Source organism: Rhinopithecus roxellana, chromosome 6, assembly GCF_007565055.1.
Source record: "Rhinopithecus roxellana isolate Shanxi Qingling chromosome 6, ASM756505v1, whole genome shotgun sequence".
Taxonomy (NCBI): Eukaryota; Metazoa; Chordata; class Mammalia; order Primates; family Cercopithecidae; genus Rhinopithecus; species Rhinopithecus roxellana.
Window position 1 is genome coordinate 50,159,636 of NC_044554.1, and position 13,473 is coordinate 50,173,108.

A 13,473-nucleotide genomic window follows, 5' to 3' on the forward strand; every position below is an offset into this window, starting at 1 on the left:
AATGACCTGGCTGTTTAGGAATCCTTTTAACTATTGGGAATGTATTTAATATACTTAAGGAAGGGCAAGCGTTGGTAACAAGCTTGGCTTTTCAGTGTCTTGGGGCCGCCATGAGAGGAGCAAAGTCTTATTTAAGGCTCATTCCGTGAATATGAAGATGCTTCTCTCCGGTCAGTGTGCGGGAAGGTTAAATCCAAGGCTTTGGGGAAAGAGAATTCCAACACTAAGTGGTAAGTAGAAGGGAGACTCAGCATTCCTTAGGATTCTGGGCTTCCAGATGGCTCTCCTTCCTACCAAGGCTTAAGGATGGGAAGCGTTTCAATGAAGGAAGGGGCACAGGTTAGTTAGGAGCTTACTCAGTGCATCTGGAGGATGGAAAACCAATGGCACACTCTTCCCCTTCTTCAATGTGAAGATATTTGTCTCTCTCATGTGCATCCTGTCATAGGTTCTTTTTATGCAGCCTCACCCTGGCAACCTGCACTCAGGGTGATGCAAACTGATCCACCCTCTCAGGGCTGACAGTCTGAACCAGAATGACATGCCCCAGATCAGATGTCAGAGTTTGGACCATGGTAAATCTGGGTTATGTTCTGATCTGAGAATGAGCAGTAGGTAGAGATTTAAGCACATGGTAAATGGGTCACATATTGGGTTCAGTAACGAAGACGTGGAGGGATGGGTCTAGAATTCTCTATTTTAGATGCAGTGAGATTATACTGGGCTCAGTACAAAGTGAATCTTCTCAGAGAATATCCTGATTTGGGCCCTACCAAGGCTACTAAGACATAGTTGTGTAATTGACTGAGGCATAACATGGACAGAGCATGTGGAGATGGGGATGTTGTCTGCGCTCAGGTCTAATGATGAAAGGAGGAGCTTCCTTATGAGGGTGCTTTCCCTTCTCAGCAACTCTGAGCTCAGGTTAGTGATGGGCAGGAGTGAGCAGAGTTCAAGTTTGAATTTGAAAGGTAAAGGAAAAAGGTATGTTCTGGAGATGGCGAAGAAAATGAGAAAAGTTCAGAAATTTCGTGGTGAAATTGGACATGGCCAGTGGCTAGAGGGAGGAAGCAAATGGAAACCAGACAGAATTTGAAAAAAATGCCAAAATGGGGCCCATGGAGTTGAGCGGACACAAAGAGAACCTCCGGGTTTAGCTCCTGGCATGGCCACCGAGCCAGCTTCCCCACAGCCAGGAGACCCACTGCTCAGAGAACCCTTCTCCACCCTGTACCCCCTCTAATCACTGATGGGCTCATACCTAACACTGCTATACTTAGATGGTGCATGGTGCCTGACTACTTTACAAGAGTTTTCACATAAGCAACAGTGGTACATTACTTTTCATTTATGCTGAGTTTCACATTTAACTTTCCACAAACATGCTAATTGTGATTTGTGCAGAGCAGAATTATTTCCATTTATAGAGGAAGACAATAATATTCAGAAGGATTCTGTCTTGCCCAAGACAGCAGATCTTGGCAGAGCTGACCATAAGGCCAACGGAAGTCATGGAGAGCGTTATGAAATGTGGGAATTGCTGCAGGTGGCATCTAAAAGATTTATTAAGGATCAAGGCACAGGTCCCCAGAGGACAATCTGTATGTCTGATTCCTTCCTGGTTCTTTTCTTCCTGGCAGAAATAGATGATTGAATTCATCTTTCTCCTGGCAGCTTGTCTCAGAGCCTTACCTTGCTACAGTTCCAGACCCATCCAGGTCATGACTGCCATGTAGATGACACACCTCTCTGCTCATGAATAACTGGCCAAGCCTGAGGTAGCCAGGTTTTGGAGCATTGATAATATGGGCTTTTCCTGTGTTGTCCCTAAATATGTTGTTTCATTTTGTCTGCTTGTCATTGGGTCTTCACAGAACTCCTGCCTTAGAGGATAAGGAGAGACTCTTGCTCTAGCAACTGTCGACACCAGTGTGCACTAATCAGGGAGGTGAACCTTGGTAGAAGATGGAAAATTTATTTGGAAAAGGGGGATTTTTGGATCAGTGCTTGTGGCTCTGACTCTCTGTCTGATAGGGAACACCCAAGAATATGAGGATTTCTGTATCTAGAGCTTGAAGACTTGCCTTCTCCAGTATTTTGTGCTCCTCCTTAAATGATCACAGTATAGTCTGAGGTCATCTTTCTTCAAAAAGCAATGACTCTACAGGCAGAGAACACAGCTATAGGTGGAGACTGTTACCTCATACTGTAGACTCGGATGTGTAGGATAGGCTCAGATCCAGCTGCCCAAGCTCCATTTGGAGGACATGTCATTCTTCGTACTGTTCATTCTGAACTATAGATGTTTTTGTTTACTTCTCTAAGACATCTTTCTGTCTTGTGTTTAGTGCTTAGCACACCAAACCACTGTCCTTCAATTATGGTAACAGTGAATCATTTATGTGTGCTTACTCTATATCATGTAACTTACTATACAGCATGTAACTCACATAAGTTAAGAATTTTTTTTCATTTTATCATCACAACCATCTTGGGATTTTACATTTTACAGATGATCAAATGATCATTTTACACATGATCAAATGAGCTTTCTGGAGGTGAAGTGACTCTCCCATCTCCCAGAGCAGCAGCTCCCAGCCAGAGCTGACCCTGCCTGTACCCAAGACCTTGGCACAGCAACCAGAGCCAGAAAGAACCATAAGAGAAGCTTTCAAGGACTCTCAGCCACTTTGTCCCCATTTTTTCTCTTCTCCTTTCCTGCATTTTTCTCCATCTCCAGATACAGTTCGGGATGCCTGTCCCCACACAAAAACACTTGGGATCCATTCCTGATACTCCAGTTCATCCCAATTTTTCCCTCTTTAAAATCAGATCTCACCTACCTCTTTGGTCAGAGAGATGTGTGTTTTAAAATCCCCAAGGAAGGAGGCAGGGACTGTGCCCTGAGATGATTATTGGTGAAGGGAATTTATGCTTAATTTCAGTTTAGGAGAATGCTGCTGTGTCTCTGCCCAGGACAGGCAGACCATTGTGGCCCTGGGTGATGAGGGAGGCCTACAGAGACCCAGGGTTTGTGACCTGTGGCTGCCAGTGTCTGCAGAGCCAGAATTGAGCTAATCCCTTGAAAGGATGGGTGCTGATGGGCAGTTGTATGGTCGGTTGCTATGGGGCTTGTTGATCTCTTAGATTCCAGGTGACAAGATCAATGCATGCTTGACCGGCCCCTTCCTAGCAGGCTCTGGTGGCTACAAACTGGTTCAGGTGTAGAAGATCATACCACTTTATCTTTGGTTTTTCTTTGAAAACCAAACAACAAAAGACAGATGAAAACAAGAATTCTACAAGTGGTCAGGCAAGAATTCTCTTCGGGAAAAGGGAGGTTTGTGGTTCTTCCCCACATTGGCCTTGAAAGGGCTTGGCAGCCAAGTGGCTTTTATTAAAATGTCAAAAAAATAGAAGATGCTGGTGAGGCTGCAGAGGAAAGGCAATGCTAAGACACTGTTGAGGCGAGTGTAAATTATTTCATGGAAAAATTAATGCAGAAAGCAGTTTGGAGATTTCTGAAATAATTTAAAACAGATCTGCCATTCCACCCAGCAATTCCTTGACTGGGTATACCCACAGGAAAATAATTGCTCTGCCAAAAACACACATGTTCTTACACGTCCATCACAGCACTATTCTCAGTAGCAAATCCATGGAATGAAGCTAGGTGTCCATCAGCAGTAGACTGGATAAAAGAAATATGGTACATATATACCATGGAATACTATGCAGCCACGAAAAGAATGAAATCTTGTCCTTCGAAGCAACATGGATGGAGCTGGAGACCATAATCCTAAGCAAATTAACATAGGAACGGAAGGCCAAAAACCACATTCTCATGTATAAGTTTGAGCTGAGAGTGGGGTACACATGGATATAAAAATGGGAATAGTACACAATACATCTGGTAGAGGGAAGAGAGAAGGAGGTGGAAAGGGCTGAAAAACTACCTATTGGGTGCTATGCTCGGTGTCTGCGTGATGAGATCATTTGTGCCCCAAACCTCAGCATCACACAATATATTCATGTAACAAACCTGCACATGTAGCCCCTGAATCTAAAATAAAAGTTGAAATTATTTTTTTTAAAAATGGGGCCTGTGCCAGAATTGGTGGCTTACACCTGCAATCCCAACACTTTGGATCACTTGAGGTAAGGAGTTCAAAACCAGCCTGTCCAACATGGTGAAACCCTGTCTCTACTAAAAATACAAAAAAATACAAAAAAAAAAAACAAAACAAAAAAAAACCCCCAAAATTAGCTGGTCATGGTGGTGGGTGCCTGTAATCCCAGCTACTTGGGAGGCGGAATCACTTGAACTCAGGAGGTGGAGGTTGTAGTGAGCAGAGATCATGCCACAGCACTCCAGCCTGGCTGGTGTTGAGCCAGAAGAAGATGTTTTGTGTGAAGGCTGAGGTGGGGGCTCTTCAGAGCCTCTGTGAGAAGGAGGCCCTAAGCCGTGGCGGTGGACAGAATTGCAGCTTTCTGCCTCTTTGCCCTTTGGTCTGGACCCCCAGGTGAACAGTACTAGCCTGGATCCCGAGCACATGCTCTGGAGACCTTCACATCTCACAGTTCCATGTGAGCAAATGGACTGGGAAAGCTGTGTGGCCTGAGAAAAGGCAACCCCATGGCCTGACTCTCACACAGTATTTTGTCTTTTTTTTTGAATAAGCATTTTTTTTTTCTTGTTTTGTGTTTTTGATGGTGGTGGTGGTTTATTTTACACTGACCACATGGAAGAAATCCCATGGTTGTCTGTGATTTTCATGCCCTGTTTCTGCTGGCAACCCTTCTGAGTGGGGTGACTGACTTTTCTGTGTAAAGAGTCTAAATGGCCCAGGTAGGAGGTGGAAGCAGCCATGTGGAAGGCCATTGGGATCCTTATGTCTGTCTCTTGGCTTCAGGTAGCCAGTTGGGCTTTGTTAGGAATGATCTGAATATGGACAGAAAACAGTGGAAACTAACACTCCCTGCCCAGTCCTGTTTCTGTGAAGCGTTTGGTTCTTCCCTTGACTCTTGAGTGATGATGATATTCAGACGAGGCATTGACATTATGGTAAGAAAGGGAAAAAATGTATGTTTCTTGTCTGTCTATCTACCTACTGGATATGTATCTCCAAAAGCAGACAAACCCAAGGCTGTAAGGTGAGCTAGGATCTGCATTTGGACTCCATAAAAACAAAATCCATGTTGAACAAAGTGATGTTTGTATGCAGTGACTTTCTGGGTGACCTGTGTGTATCTGTCCATTGTGTGTGATCCCTGAGCCCTATTTTCCTCTGAAGATACTGAGTGGTAGCTGTCTCCTCACACGAACCACATCTAGAGCACAGATGGCCCTCTGAAGGTATTTGATCTTACACATTTATTGTTTACCAAACAAGTGTCTGATTCATACCACAGCATGTGGTGTATTCCACAGCATGTGGACTGCGGTCCCCTGTGTTTTCCAGGAATGCTTTGCTGCATGTAGAGGTTTTACTCTACTCATCAGTGCAATTTGCACACTGCTCCGTGGACACTTGAGGTCTGTGCTGTGTTCCCTGTAACTGGAAACATGCTCTGAACTTGTCTTTCTCCCTTGGCTGCTCCTGGCCCTTGGTACCAGCTCCCAGGGGTGTCCACAACCACTTGGGATAGAAGGTGAAAGTGGAATTTCAAATGGAAGCTTCCTTGGATCTTCAGTGACAAGCTTGGATGAGGTATGAACCCAACATGGGCCCTCTCAGAATTGCCAGGAGGAGGCTTTGGCAGGTGCCACAGGTGCCATGGGGCCTGTCTCCATCTGCTGCGTCCAGTGGGTGCAAGTCAGCCAACATGTGGCTAGAGTGGCTGGATGGTGTCACAGCCCTCAGATGTCTTTCCTTCCACCTTTGTAAGGTGTCCCAAATAACTCACTTGAAGTGTCTCAAAAGCAAGCAAGTTTTATGAAAAGGAATCCTTCCTCAGTTAATTGATCAAATGGGTGAATCCTGACCCTCTCTAGTTTCTTTCCCTGGTCGTAGTGGGGAGCTGGTGGTAGCTGTGGGATTCACTGTGGCATCCTACCCCAAAGGCAAAGAAGATGAAAATAGAGTGTGCAGAGCTGGGCTTGATTCCCAAGTCGCAGTCTGGCTCCCGCTATGGTAAGCGGGACATCTCTCTAGCTGCTCACAGAGATGGAACTAGGGAATTGAGGGAGAGTTAGGGGGCCAGGGAGATTTACTTGAGTCTGATTTTCCAGGTGAATGAGAAGTGAGGGCTTGGTCTGGGACTTGGTGCCAAGACTTTCCTGGGAGAGGCATGTCATCACCAAAAGCATTTGACATTGTTGTATGTTAGCAATAAGATTCAGCTGATCAGATTTTTTGGGCTGCCTTGAAATGCTGACACATTTTCTGTGCTGTGATTATTCTGAAGGCAGAGTAGCTCCAAGCATTGTGAGAACCCAAATAAAAATCAATACCGCCCCCCCCCCGCCAAAGAACACCGTTCTGAAACACTTTTCTCTGGAAAACAGTGCCCCCCTTTCTCCCAAGCTGCTGCTTGTTTTTGGATTCCATCTCTTTGTATGTGCTAATCTAGTGTACCATGGAACACATTTTGGGAGCTGGGGGCTCTGCTTACCTTTAAGGGGGACATTTGTGTCTGATCTGAGATTGGAGGATGCTTTCCAGTGTGAAGGAGTGTGAGGGAGCAGCACAGACATAGACGGTGAGAGCAGGGTCACTTTACTAGTATAGAGACTGCAGCAGGACAGGGGGTTTAGCTGTTGGCAGCTATGGTGTCCTTAATCCAGTTCTCATAGTTGTAGACCTTGGTGTAGTCTCCAGGCTTGTTCTTCTGGGCACAGCCATCATCCCAGGAGACAACACCTTGGAGCTCTCCGTTGCAGGCCACAGGGCCACCATCATCAAGCTGGGTAGAAGGGACAAGTTGTATGGACAGATGGAGGAGGAATATAGCTACATTTACTCTGAACCTTAAAAGACCCCTTTCCAGCCAGCTCTGTGACTCCACGTCCTTCTCAGGGTGGCACATTCTCTGTTCTTCCTAAGCAGACAGCATGCAGCCCAAGGGAGCCTTCCTCACTTCTCCATGGGGGCACTACAGGGAGCCTCCTCCGCCCTGCTACCTTGGGAGTTCAAATCTTTTTCCTGGATGGGGCCTGGGTATCAGTGGGAGCCTCAGCATGGGAGGGGTCAAGTCACCCGGCAAGAATCCTTGCCTCCCTCGAGGAAGCCCATGCAAAACATGTTGTCTGTAATCTTTCCCAGGTAACAGGCTTTACACTTAGCCTGGGTCAGCACAGGAGCTTCCAGGCACTGCAGCTCGTCTGGATAGTTGACTGTGAGGATCAGGAAGAGATCAAAGAAAGTCAAAATGTGGGTCAAGCCAGAGAAGGAGACAATCTAGGATGGAACATTGAAGAGGAACACTGCCCCTGGAGAGGACTCCAAAACATAAGTCCTGGATAGGGACTCTGGCTTTTAGTTCCCAGAATGATCATTGTTGAACCCAAGACATGATTATAGCAAGTTCTCCATTTGTCCTGTCTTTTGATTTTAGGAGCCACATCCTTTTTATTTTGCATCTTTCTGGTGCCCAGTGAAGAGCCCGGGGGTAATGGGCATTAGAAATGTGTCTTAAGCCTGGAGGCCAGAGGATTCAAGTTAAAAGGCATAGTTTGTTCCGGAAATTGTGAGGATGGAGGGAAGTAGAAGGACAAAGTTCCCACTCACTGCCAGAACTCAGAGTGTTTCCCCAACTGGAGATGAAGCATGCGGTGCCAGGAGCTGGAGGGGCAGTGGGCAAAGAGATGGTGGACACGTAGGCATTGATGATGGCAGGCCTGGAGAGCTTGATCAGCAGGATGTCATTGTCCAGAATCCTCCAGTTGTATCTGGGGTGGCGGATGGTCTTGGCTGCATTGATGAACTGTTCCAGTCCCCTCCAGGACTTTGATGTTGTGATCTCCCAGTCTCACCTGGATGCGGCTGTTGGGCAAGGCAGGCATGGTGAAGACCTTCTCCCATAGCCGGGGTACACATCCCACCTTCCCCAGGGTCCTCAAGTTCCCTGCTCATGGACAAATCTGGAGGCATGGGGTGGGATGTGTGACCATATTGCATGGGCAGGAGAGGGATGTGGGTCAGTGCATGTGTGAGGCCCAGGACCTTTCTGCTTCAGAGATTGGTGGTAGTGAGGTGGGGAAGAGGCAAAGGGATCCCACAGGAGGCTGCTCCTCAACCAGCCTTCCCAGTCTCTTTCCCACAATCTCCACAGTCACTAGCAGTGTGGGCACAAGGAGCTCCTTTAAGATTTCCCAGCATGCTTCACCCCAGGCCTTTGCTAACTGCGCACAGTGCCTGCTCCCCCCTCCCTTCTTGGCCTGGTGAGCACCACCCTTCTGTGTAATCTAATCCAAGGATAGCCATAGCATTAGCATCTCCTGGGAACTTGTTAGAAATGTAAATTCTTGGTCCTTACCCCCACCTACTGATCAGAACCTTGGGGATGGTACCCAGTGATTTGTGCCTTAACAAGCCTGCAGGTGGTTCTGACACATACTCATGTTTGAGAGTTCTTGGTGTAGGCAGCAGTTCTCAGCTGTGTCTATGCACTCTACAGTTACCAGAGGTAGAGTGTTAAAGACTCACTGATATTCACACCCTCTTCCTGGATATTTTGAGTTAATTGCCCTGGGATAGGACACAGGCATCAGTATTTTTAAAAACTCTTTCTTAGGTGGCTTTAATATGTGGCTAACCAGCAAAAGGTACTTGCCTGCTTTTCTCATTAGCTCTGACCACCCCAAGATCATCCCTGCCTGCTTTTATGACCACATCCCTTGCTGTTTCATGGATTTGCCTGGGTGTGAGAGGTTCCCGTCTTGTGTTCACTCTCTGTTCTGTGGAGTCAGCTGCTGCCAACAAGTTTTCTTCTCCACCATCTCTCCCCTCCATCTTACCAAACCTCAGTACTTCCTTGGGCTGAGGCCAAGCTCTCCCAGGTAGCCTGACTGGGAGCTTTGCAGTCAGGGGCCCCACACTTATGGCTTGTAGCAGTGAGCTGCTGATACCACCCACTGTTCGCTGATGAGGGGGCCACGACAAAAGTGGTAGCCAGAATTCAGGGATACCTGGTAGGGGAGAGAATTCTCCTCACAGGTGTAGCCCCCAGTGATCTTGTCATCATCATGAAATGGGGCAGCCACTGGAGTGGAGATGGGAAGGGAGAAGGCAAGTCAGTAGCATGTTAGGCATGGTGCTCCCAGCCTGTGGTTGCTTTCTGCTAATTAGAAATCCTTAAGAAGCACAGTGAGGCTAGGCAAGGGAGGAAGCGCTGTCACCCCTGGTGAACATCACTGGCTGTGGCTCCCAAGTCTCTTTGTCTCCAGGGCATGTAGCTAAGTACCCTGTGGGGACTCAGATCTCTCCAGGCTGAGGTTGTAAGGAATGTCCTCACAATGCTTCCAGTGGGATAGCTGGGATGTGATTGTCTCACCCACTGAGTGCTTCTCTCTTTTATTCATTACCTGTGTACTTCCCCTGGCTATTTGAGCCCTGGATTGTCAGGATACTTTGGCCAAGCTAGGAAAATTCCCTGGCTGCAGAGACCTGGCCATCACCAGCTTCCCCCATAGCTCACATCTGTGCTGTCAGGGCAGAGTTGAGGGTAGCCCCCAGACTCACTTCGGCAGAACAAAGGTAGATGTTGTTTTTGGCCAGTAGTCCAGCAATTCTTAACCTTGGCTGCATGCCTTGAAATGTTACAAATCACCTGGGAAGCTTAAAAGCCCAGAACACAAGCTTCACCCTAGACAAATGAAGTTAGAATGTCTAGAGCTGACTCTCTGGCATGAGAAATTTTTCAACCTCCCCAGGTGCATTCGAGGTTAAGAGCAGCTCTAGTTGTGCTATTCTGTTGCGGTCGGAGCCAAGCATGAAGCCTGCTGCTTCATTTCCTGGGCAAGCCCCACCTGACCTCCTTTCCCAGCTTCTCCAGCCACAGCTCGGATATGGATGAATGACAGTGGTGGGAGTGAAATCACAGAGAAGTTGCAACAGGTGAGGGTTAAAGAGAGCCCAAGGAGGATGGGAAGCAGAGATGCAAGATAGAGGAAATAGAATATCAGAGCACAGTCAAAAAGGGAGAGGTGGCAAGAATGGAAGGGCTTGTGTCTTTCAGGAAAGGGGGTTGGCGGGGCCTGAGGCAGGGCATGATACTCACCAGAGGCTCCCAAAGGTAAGGATCAGGAGTGGATTCATGATGGTAGAATTTGCCTGAATGGTGGTGGAGGACCCATCTTTATACCTCCCGAGGATCGGGAGAGGAGGTGTCTGTGAGGTGAAGGTCACCGCTCCTCCCAACACAAACACACCTGCAACTTTCCCCTTCCCAGGGTCTTGCATCAGCTCGGCTATGTTTGGCCACTCTGTGGGTTTGTGATTCACATGTGATAAGGAAACTTGCCTTCTGAGACCAGAGAGGGAGAGTGGCTGTTCCCTAGAAGGATGCTGGGATGGGGAAGACAGGGAAAACCAAGCCCCGGATCACAGAGCTAGGCTTTCTTAGGCTGCGGAGACGAGGCTTAGAAGGAGGGAGAATGGCCTACCTGTTTAACTATTAACTATTGGGAATGTATTTAATGTACTTAAGGAAGGACAAACGTTGGTAACAAGCTTGGCTTTTCAGTGTCCGGGAGCCCCCAAGAGTGGAGGAAAGTCTTATCTAACGCTCATTCCTGTGAAAATGAAGATGCTTCTCTCCAGTCAGTGTGTGGGCATGTCAAATCCAAGACTTTGGGAACAAGAATACCAACACTAACGGATAAGAAGAAGGGAGACTCACATTCCATTGGATTCTGGGCTTCCAGATGGCTCTCCTTCCTACCAAGGCTTAAGGATGGGAAGTGTTGCAAAGAAGGAGGGGGCACACGTTATGTGGGAACTTACTCAGTGCATCTGGAGGATGGAAAACCAATGGCACACTCCTCCCCTTCTTCAATGTGAATACATTTGTCTGTCTCATGTGCGTCGTGTCATAGGTTCTTTTAATGCAGCCTCATGGTGCCCTGGCAACCTGTACTCAGGGCGATGCAAACTGACCCACCTGCTTTGGGCTGACAGCATGAACCAGAATGATATGCCCCCAATCAGATGTCAGAGTTTGGACCATGGTAAATCTGAGTTATGATCTGATCTGAGAATCAGCAGTAGGTAGAGATTTGAGCACATGGTAAATGGGTCACATATTGGGTTCAGTAACGAAGATGTGGAGGGGTGGGTCTAGAATTTTCTGTCTTAGATGCAGTGAGATTATGCTGGGCTCAGTACAAAGTGAATCTTCCCAGAGAATACCTTGATGTGGGCCCTACCAAGGCCACTAAGACACAGTTGTGTAATTGACTGAGGTACAACCTGGCCAGAACAGTGTGGAGATAGAGATGCTATCTCTGCTGAAGTCTAATGATGCAAGGAAAGAAGGAGCTTCCTTATGAGGGTGCTTTCCATTCTCAGCAAGTCTGAGCTCAGGTTTGTGATGGGCAGGAGTGAGCAGAGTTCAAGGTTGAATTGTTTGAAAGGTAAAAGAAGTAGGAATGTTCTGGTGACAGTGAACAAAATGAGCAAAGCTCAGAAACTTGGTGTTGAAATTGGACATGGCCTGGGGGCTAGAGGGAGGAAGCAAATGGAAACCAGAGAGAGTTGGAAAAAATGCCAAAGTGGGGCCGGTGGAGTTGAGAGGACACACAGAGATCCTTCAGGTTTAGCTCCTGGCATGGCTGCCAAGCCAGCTTTCCCACAGCCAGGAGACCCACTGCTTGGAAACCCCCTCTCCACCCCGTACCTCCTCTAATCACTGATGGGTTAATACATAACACTGCTAACCTTAGATGGTGCATGGTGTCTGACTACTTTACAAGAGTTTTCATATAAGCAACAGTGGTACATTGCTTTTCATTTATGCTGAGTTTCACAGTTGAACTTCCCACAAACATGCTATTTGTGATATGTGCAGAGCGAACTTATTTCCATTTATAGAGGAAGACAATGAGGTTCAGAAGGATTCTGTCTTGCCCAAGAATACAGAACTTGCCAGAGCTGATCGTAAGGCCAACAAGCCATGGAGTGCATTGTGAAGTGTGGGAATTGCTGCAGGTGGCATCTAAAAGGAGATTTATTGAGGATCAAGACAGAGGTCCCCAGAGGACTAACTGTACATCTGATTCCTTCCTGTTACTGTTCTTCCTGGCAGAAGTAGATGATTGAATTCATCTTTCTTCTGACACCATGTGTCAGAGCCTTACCTTGCCATAGTTCCAGACCCATCTAGGCCATGACTACCATGTAGATGACACAGCTCTCTGTTCATGAATAACTGGCCAAGCCTGAGGAAGCCTGGTTTTGGAGCATTGATAATATGGGCTTTTCCTGTATTGTCCCTAAGCATGTTGTTTCATTTTTTCCCCTTGTCATGGGGTCTTCACAGAACTCCTGCCTTAGAGGATAAGGAGAGACTCTTGCTCTAGCAACCGTAGACACCAGTGTGCACTAAACAGGGATGCGAACCTTGGTAGAAGATGGAAAATTGTTTTGGAAAAGGGGATTTTTGGATCAGTGCTTGTGTCTCTGACTCTGCGTCTGAAACGGAACACCTAAGAATATGAGGATTTTCTGTATCTAGCTTGAAGACTAGCCTTCTTCGTATTTTGCACTCTTCCTTAAATGATCACAGTATAGTCTGAGGTCAGCTTTCTTCAAAAGGAACGACCTTACAGGCAGAGCAGATAGCTATAGGTGGAGACTGTTACCTCATATTATAGACTCAGATGTGTAGGATAGGCTCAGATCCAGCTGTCCAAGCTCAATTTGGAGGATATGGCATTCTTGGTACTGTTCACTCTGAACTAGAGATTTCTTTGTCTACTTCTCTAAGACATCTTTCTGGCTTGTGTTTAGTGCTTAGCACACCAAACCACTGTCCTTCAATTATGATAACAGTGAATCATTTCTGTGTGCTTACTATATAGCACGTAACTTCCTATACAGCATGTAACTCATATAAGTTAAGAATGTTTTTTTCACTTTATCATCACTACCACTTATGGGATTCCCCATTTTACAGATGATCACATGAGCTTTCTGGAGGTGAAGTGACTCTCCCATCTCCCAGAGCAGCAGCTCCCAACCAGTGCTGGCCCTGCCTGCATTCAAGACCTTGGAAAAGCAACCAGAACCAGAAAGAACCACGAGAGAAGCTTTCAATGACTTTCAGCCACTTTGTCGCCCTTTTATTCTCTTCTCCTCTCCTGCATTTTTCCCTATCTGCTGGTACCGTTCGGGATGTGGATGCCTGTCCCCACACAAAAACACTTGGGATTCATTCCTGATACTGCAATTCATCCCAATTTTCCCCCATTTAAAATTAGATCTCACCTACCTATTTGGGTCAGATTGATGTGTGTTTTAAAATCTCTAAGGA

General features: G+C 46.8%; 1 long non-coding RNA gene and 2 gene segments (V, D, J or C); all 3 read right to left on the reverse strand.

Annotated features, from left to right (window-relative positions):
- LOC104674945 overlaps positions 1-13,473 on the reverse strand; it is a 381,543-nt gene that overhangs the window by 30,715 nt on the left and 337,355 nt on the right.
- LOC104674944 overlaps positions 1-13,473 on the reverse strand; it is a 340,994-nt gene that overhangs the window by 21,524 nt on the left and 305,997 nt on the right.
- On the reverse strand, positions 7,893-10,286 carry LOC104674904. The gene is made up of 3 exons (XR_749700.2): positions 10,222-10,286; positions 9,131-9,204; positions 7,893-7,985 (listed from the first exon to the last, which is right to left on the reverse strand). It is a non-coding gene; the product is annotated as an uncharacterized LOC104674904 (long non-coding RNA).